The sequence below is a fragment of the Austrofundulus limnaeus genome, unplaced genomic scaffold (genome assembly GCF_001266775.1).
Source record: "Austrofundulus limnaeus strain Quisiro unplaced genomic scaffold, Austrofundulus_limnaeus-1.0 Scaffold586, whole genome shotgun sequence".
Lineage (NCBI taxonomy): Eukaryota > Metazoa > Chordata > Actinopteri > Cyprinodontiformes > Rivulidae > Austrofundulus > Austrofundulus limnaeus.
Window position 1 is genome coordinate 139,576 of NW_013952988.1, and position 6,237 is coordinate 145,812.

A 6,237-nucleotide genomic window follows, 5' to 3' on the forward strand; every position below is an offset into this window, starting at 1 on the left:
CTACTGTGCATGTGTGTCAAGGACAGAAAGGCAGATGTGGCAGTGGAAGCTGTCAAAGCAGTTTGGAGAGAAAAACAAAGTAAAGAACAAAAAAAAAGATTAATCGATTATTAAATTAGTCATCTATTATTTTAATAATCGATTAGTTGTCGATTAATTGATTTATCATTGCAGCCCTAATTTTAAGGAAACTCAGAAAGAAATCAGTGGATGTGCAGCTAAAGCTGATTAACATTTGGAGTCAACCCAATTAAAGATGGCTGCCACAGCTAATCACCTTTAAACAACACAATTACATTTGTGCTTTTGACAGACATTAAGCTAAAATTAGGTGTGGTACTAGCTAATCCTTTTGTGTTGTTGTCTATTAGTTTGGCATTTAATTAAATTTAAATTTGTTGAAAAAGATAACTTTACTAAAATACTAAAGCTTGATTAATTGGTGAGAAACTTTCACCCATTCATTTTTTTTACTCACTTTTTCTTTCTGGGTGACGGGGAACTAGTTTCTGAATCCAGCAGTCACTGTGTGAGAAGCAGGAGACACCCTGGACAGGTCTCCAGTCCATCACATGAGACAAACAAGACAAACAAACATTCACTTTCTCACTCACACCAGTGAACCTGACCTGCATGTTTTTGAGAAAATGTTAACTCCACGTATACAGGTTGGGAGGCAATCGTGACCTCTTTATGAGACAACAGCTCTAACCACTGTTCCACCATTGCCGTAAAAAAACTTGGGTTATATAATTCTGAAATACATAAAACTGAAGCGTGGTGCATGTATATGTTTACACCCCCCTAGAGCTTTTTCTGCAGCACTTCCACCATCAGGTCTTTGTCTTCATGATCGTGGTCTATCTAACCCAGACGTCTTCAAGACCAAATGATCTTTAACTGGTTCTCCTTAAAACAGTGAAGTGTTCTTCAGCAGTGGATCATTGTCCTGCTGGAAGGTTGACCAATTTGTTGCTCATGAATCTGAGATTTGTTAAATGGACTGTACTTAAATAATGCTTTTCTATCCACCCAGGACACTCAAAGCTCTTCACACTACAATCTGTGTCCTCATTTACCCATTCACGCAGCACTCCACCAGATCTCCTACAAAGTTAACATATACAATCAATCTATGGAGACTAATCAGTGACAATCATCCATACACTGATAGGACACACATCAGAGGCATTAGGGGTGAAGTGTCTTGCCCAACAACACATCAACTGAGACCGCTGGACGGGGGATCGAACTGGCGACCTCCTGGTTCCAGTACAACTCTCAATTTATTTGTTTCTTTTATTAAATAAAATTGTTCTTAGGAAAAACAAAAGGGTGGTGCGCGCTGCTGCATGCTGTGTGTGACACAGTGCTGCGCTACAGACAGAGAGTAGACTTTGAAAAATCCGGGTGTGCAGCAGTAAGTGTGTGTGGGAAAGAACAAAGCTTGCGTATCAATTTTTTTACATGAGTATTGTCCAATATCAATACCAGCGCTGGTATCGATATTATCGATATTCAGTATCGATCCGCCCACCTCTAGCTTGAAGTATTCCTTCCACGACCCGACAATATCACTGGTTGAGGTCAGACCCCTGCCTCTATTGTACACAGTGTTGGTAATGTGCTGCTTTCCCCACCTTAGCGGCCCAACAGTTTGACGGGTTCTTCTGAGGTGTTCCCAACAAACCCTCACTACGCTTTTGGGTCTATCAGGTCTATCTGGCATCTTCCTTCGCCATCTGCTCCAACTCACTACCAGGTGGTGATCAGTTGACATCTCAGCCTCTCACTTCACTTGAGTGTCCAAAACATACGGCCGCAGATCAGATGACATGACTATAAAGTCAGCCATTGATCTACGACCTAGGGTGTCCCGGTGCCATGTGTACTTACTGACGCTCATGTTCAAACATGGTGTTTGTGATGGACAAACTGTGACAAGCACAGAAGTCCAACAACAGAACATCACTCTGGTTCCGATCAGAGTGGTCGTTCCTCCCAGTCACGCCTCTCCAGGTCATACTGAGTTTACTCACATGAGCATTGAAGTCCCCTAGCAGAACAAAAGGGTCTCCTGCTGGAGCATATTCCAGCACTCCCACGAAGCCCCAAAAAGTCTGGGTACTCTGAACTGCCACTCGATTCATGAGCACAAACCACAGTTCGTCACTGTTACCAATAACAAAAACAACAGCAACAAAAAACGTTTTATAAAAGTGTTGGTTCTTTGAAGGATTTTTTGCATTTTCTGTCTAAGATTTTGATGGTTTAATTGTCCTTGTCGTTCAGATGGTTTCAGACATTTAAAACTTTCTCAGTTTGCTGGAAACTTTCTGGTTTATTCAGCATATTTGTGGACCCTGTCAGACTGTAGGCCACACATTAGATTAGTCATTGGGCCTCATGAAAGAACCGTTCGTACAAACAGATTTGTTCTTAAGTTGTGCGTACGAGTCATTTAGGAGAACTTGTGGCATTCACCAATTTTCTCGTATTCTAAGATTTTTTTTCAGAAACAAACAAAATTCACGTGTGGTCCAGACCTGTCGTATATTTTACGAGCAGTCAGTCCACAATTATGTTGACAATAGGCTATTCTGTGTGAATTGGAATTATAATTTTAAATGCAATAATGTAGATTAATGACATAAATTGGTTAAGTAAAATTAAATTGGCTATTGATCTGACACTTGTGACGGCTGGGGACGGGGTGTAACTGCTCTTCTAAATAAATGAAAACTATGCAACACAGTTGTTTACCATCTGTCCGTTCGTCCGTTTTCTGCCACTTTTCCATGGTCAGGTCGCGGGGGCAGCAGCCTAAGCAGAGAGACTCAGACTTCCCTCTCCCCAAGCCACTTGGGCCAGCTCGTCCGGGGGAAGCCCAAGGTGTTCCCAGGCCAGCCGAGAGACATAGTCCCTCCAGAGTGTCCTGGGTCTTCCTCTGGGCCTACTCAGTGGGACGTGCCCGAAACACCTCACCAGGGAGGCGTCCAGGAGGCATCCTAACCAGATTCCCGAGCCACCTCAACTGGCTCCTCTCCACGTAGAGGAGCAGCGGCTCTACTCTTGAGTCCCTCCCGGATGACTGAGCTTTTTAAACAGGGGGACCACCACCCTGGTCTGCCAGTCCAGAGGAACTGCCCCCGATGTCCACGCGATGTTGTAAAGTTGCGTCAACCAACGCAACCCCACAACATCCAGAGTCTTATGGAACTCCAGAACGTATAGCCTTATATGGTGTTTTTGGGGTGGTAGATTATGCTAATCACCTCTCCTTGTGCGCGAGCACTTGGATACACATTCATCAGTTTACGCACCTCATTTATACACTTTTCCTGAAGATAGAAGAGTTTGTGAAATCTGATGTGGCATGTCCGTACGAACCCTTTGTACGAACAAAAGTAAGAGAAATTTAGGATAAGAATACGAAAATGTTCTTGCATGAGGCAYATTGTTTCAGCTCTTTCTGTCCAACAAAATACCACTCAAATATAGTGCTTAAAAAAACCCCACAGATGCTTGATGCTTGAACTCTGAAACAAGGCTCCAGTGGCACAATCAGTTAGCGCGCAGTACTTATAAGACAGTATGATGTTGAGCAATGCTGAGATTGTGAGTTCAAGCCTCACCTGGAGCACATATTTTAAAGGGCCAATGTTATTTGTTTCTCAGGCATATATTTCAATACTATACCATAATAAAGTATCAATGTCACGTTTAGCTGTTATTAAAATGCTGTTTTTATGTTTAAATAGAAAAATAAACTTATCTTCTCATCAGTTCCTCTTCTAAACGCCTTTAAATTGGCCTGTCTCTTTAAGAACCTCCTACTGCTTCTGTTCAGTCCTGTTCGGTGGGGGGGNATACTATACCATAATAAAGTATCTATGTCACCTTTAGCTGTTCTTAAAATGCTGTTTTTATGTTTAAATAGAAAATAAACTTATCTTCTCATCACTTCCTCTTCTAAACGCTTTGAAATTGGTCTCTGTCTCTTTAAGAACCACCTTCTGCTTCTATTCCATCCTGTTCGTTGGGGGGGTTCCGCACGCGGGGGCTCGTGCRTGGTGGGGGGGCGTGCGCTATGATGCAGTTGACTTGGCACCTGAAAATACATTTGCTCAAATGTATTTTTAATCTCAAAAGAGCTTCACGGAGAGAGAACTAATGTTGAGAGCTCAGAAGCTCGGTTTCACTTTCACTTTGACCCAAGAGCCTGCAGGAGTCATGGGCGGGGTGAGTGGGGAGCGGGGTGGGGGGTGTGCTCTGCCATGAGGAAGTTCGGCTTAAAGACACGTCCCAGGGGCGTTTCTGGTACCACAAGGTGATTCTGGTCCCCACCTGTCATTCTGCTCCTCGGCATGGCTTCCTAAAAACGCTGCAGGATTCCTCAAACTTGCATGAATGAGTCAGAGCAAGGCTTTGGGCATGTTTTTTATGAGAGCACAACATTATAACATGATATAAAACTAAAAAAAGTTGATTTTACATGACATTGCCCCTTTAAGGACACAAAGGTTAGAGAAACTTAGGCTGTGAGCCAGGTCAGCTCCCAGATTGACAACAAAATGGTGGGTGGCTAAGCCCTTTAGCATGCTCTCAATGCCCGCAGTGCTCCAGATGGCAGCCCACTGCACCACATGTGGGATGGAAAAGATGCTTATAAGTTATTTTCCTATCGGAGATTATTAGAGTACTTTTTCTTGTTTCTTATTTTAGATAAATAATAAACTTGGAAAATAACATCGAGCTGGATTGCCACATGTACAGTGGAAAGATAACAGCAAGTTTAAGATAACTTATGTTGATAAATTGTAGCTGTTTTTAGCCAAACTCCAAAACACTGTTTTGCACATTCTAAGGCAAATCTCATGCACCCTTAGTGCCCTGCCACCGAGGAGCTGTTTAACCACCTCAGTGACCTCGGCACCAGAGATTGGAGAGTCTGATCCAGGGTCCTCAGGCTATGCTTCCTCATTGGAAGACATTTTGGTAGGATTGAGTAGATCTTCGAAGTATTCTGCCCACTGACCCACAAGATCCCGAGTTGAGGTCAGCAGCACACCATCCCTACCATAAATAGTGTTGGTGGCGACTGACAGCATCCCTCACTGCCTGTATCCACCAGCGGGTTCGAGGGTTGCTACCATGACAGTCACCGACAACCTTACGGCCACAGCTTAGGTAAGATGTTTCGACAATGGAGGCATGGAACATGGCCCACTCGGACTCAATGTCCCCCACCTTCCCCCGAACATGTTCAAAGTTCTCCTGGAGATGTGAGTTGAAGCTCTGTCTGACAGGAGCCTCTGACAGACGTTCCCAGCAGACCATCACTATACGATTGGGTCTGTCASGTTTGCCCGGCATCTTCCCCCTCCAACGGAGCCAACTCACCACCAGGTAGTGGCCAGTTGACAGCTCCGCCCTCTCACAGTTGTTTACACTTAAATTAAAAATATTTGACCAAAGGAAAACCAGGGAAGGACTWTACATATGATTTAGATTTTTAATTCTGTGACTGTGTACGAATCACGGGAGACAACATTAACAGCAGTCATTTCATTCCTTTTCTTTAGAAGCTCCTTTDATTCTACAGCTGATGCCACTAAAAATGACAGATTTTATTTTCTGGATCTCTGAGAGCAGGACTTCAATCTCTGAAGTAGTGAAGTTCTTGTTTTTACTTTGCGATGTCATTTATGAATGGACACTTGCTGGTATCTGAGGCAGGAAACGTATAGCCTTATATGGTGTTTTTGGGGTGGTAGATTATGCTAATCACCTCTCCTTGTGTGCGAGCACTTGGATACACATTCATCAGTTTACGCTCCTCATTTATACACTTTTCCTGAAGATAGAAGTTTGTTGAATCTGACGTGGTATGTTATTACGAACCCCTCGTACGAACAAAAATAAGAGAAATTTAGGATAAGAATACGRAAATGTTCTTGCATGAGGCACATTGTTTCAGCTCTTTCTGTCCAACAAAATAACACTCAAATAAAGCGGTTTAAAAAAACCCACAGATGCTTGATGCTTGAACTCTGAAATAAGGCTCCAGTGGTGCAATCGGTTAGCGCGCAGTACTTATAAGACAGTAWGAAGCTGAGCAATGCTGAGGTTGTGAGTTCAAGCCTCACCTGGAGCACATATTTTAAGGGCACAGAGGTTAGAGAAACTTAGTCTTTGAGCCATTTCAACTCCCAGATTGATGACAAAATGGTGGGT

The 6,237-nt window shown here is 43.2% G+C and overlaps 1 protein-coding gene and 1 non-coding gene across 3 annotated transcripts in view; both read left to right on the forward strand.

Annotated features, from left to right (window-relative positions):
* Window positions 1–6,237, forward strand: part of rell2 (RELT like 2) — a 35,251-nt gene that overhangs the window by 7,461 nt on the left and 21,553 nt on the right. The gene's annotated exons all lie outside the window — the stretch shown is intronic.
* Window positions 6,064–6,157, forward strand: trnai-uau (transfer RNA isoleucine (anticodon UAU)). The gene is made up of 2 exons: window positions 6,064–6,101; window positions 6,122–6,157. It is a non-coding gene; the product is annotated as a tRNA-Ile (tRNA).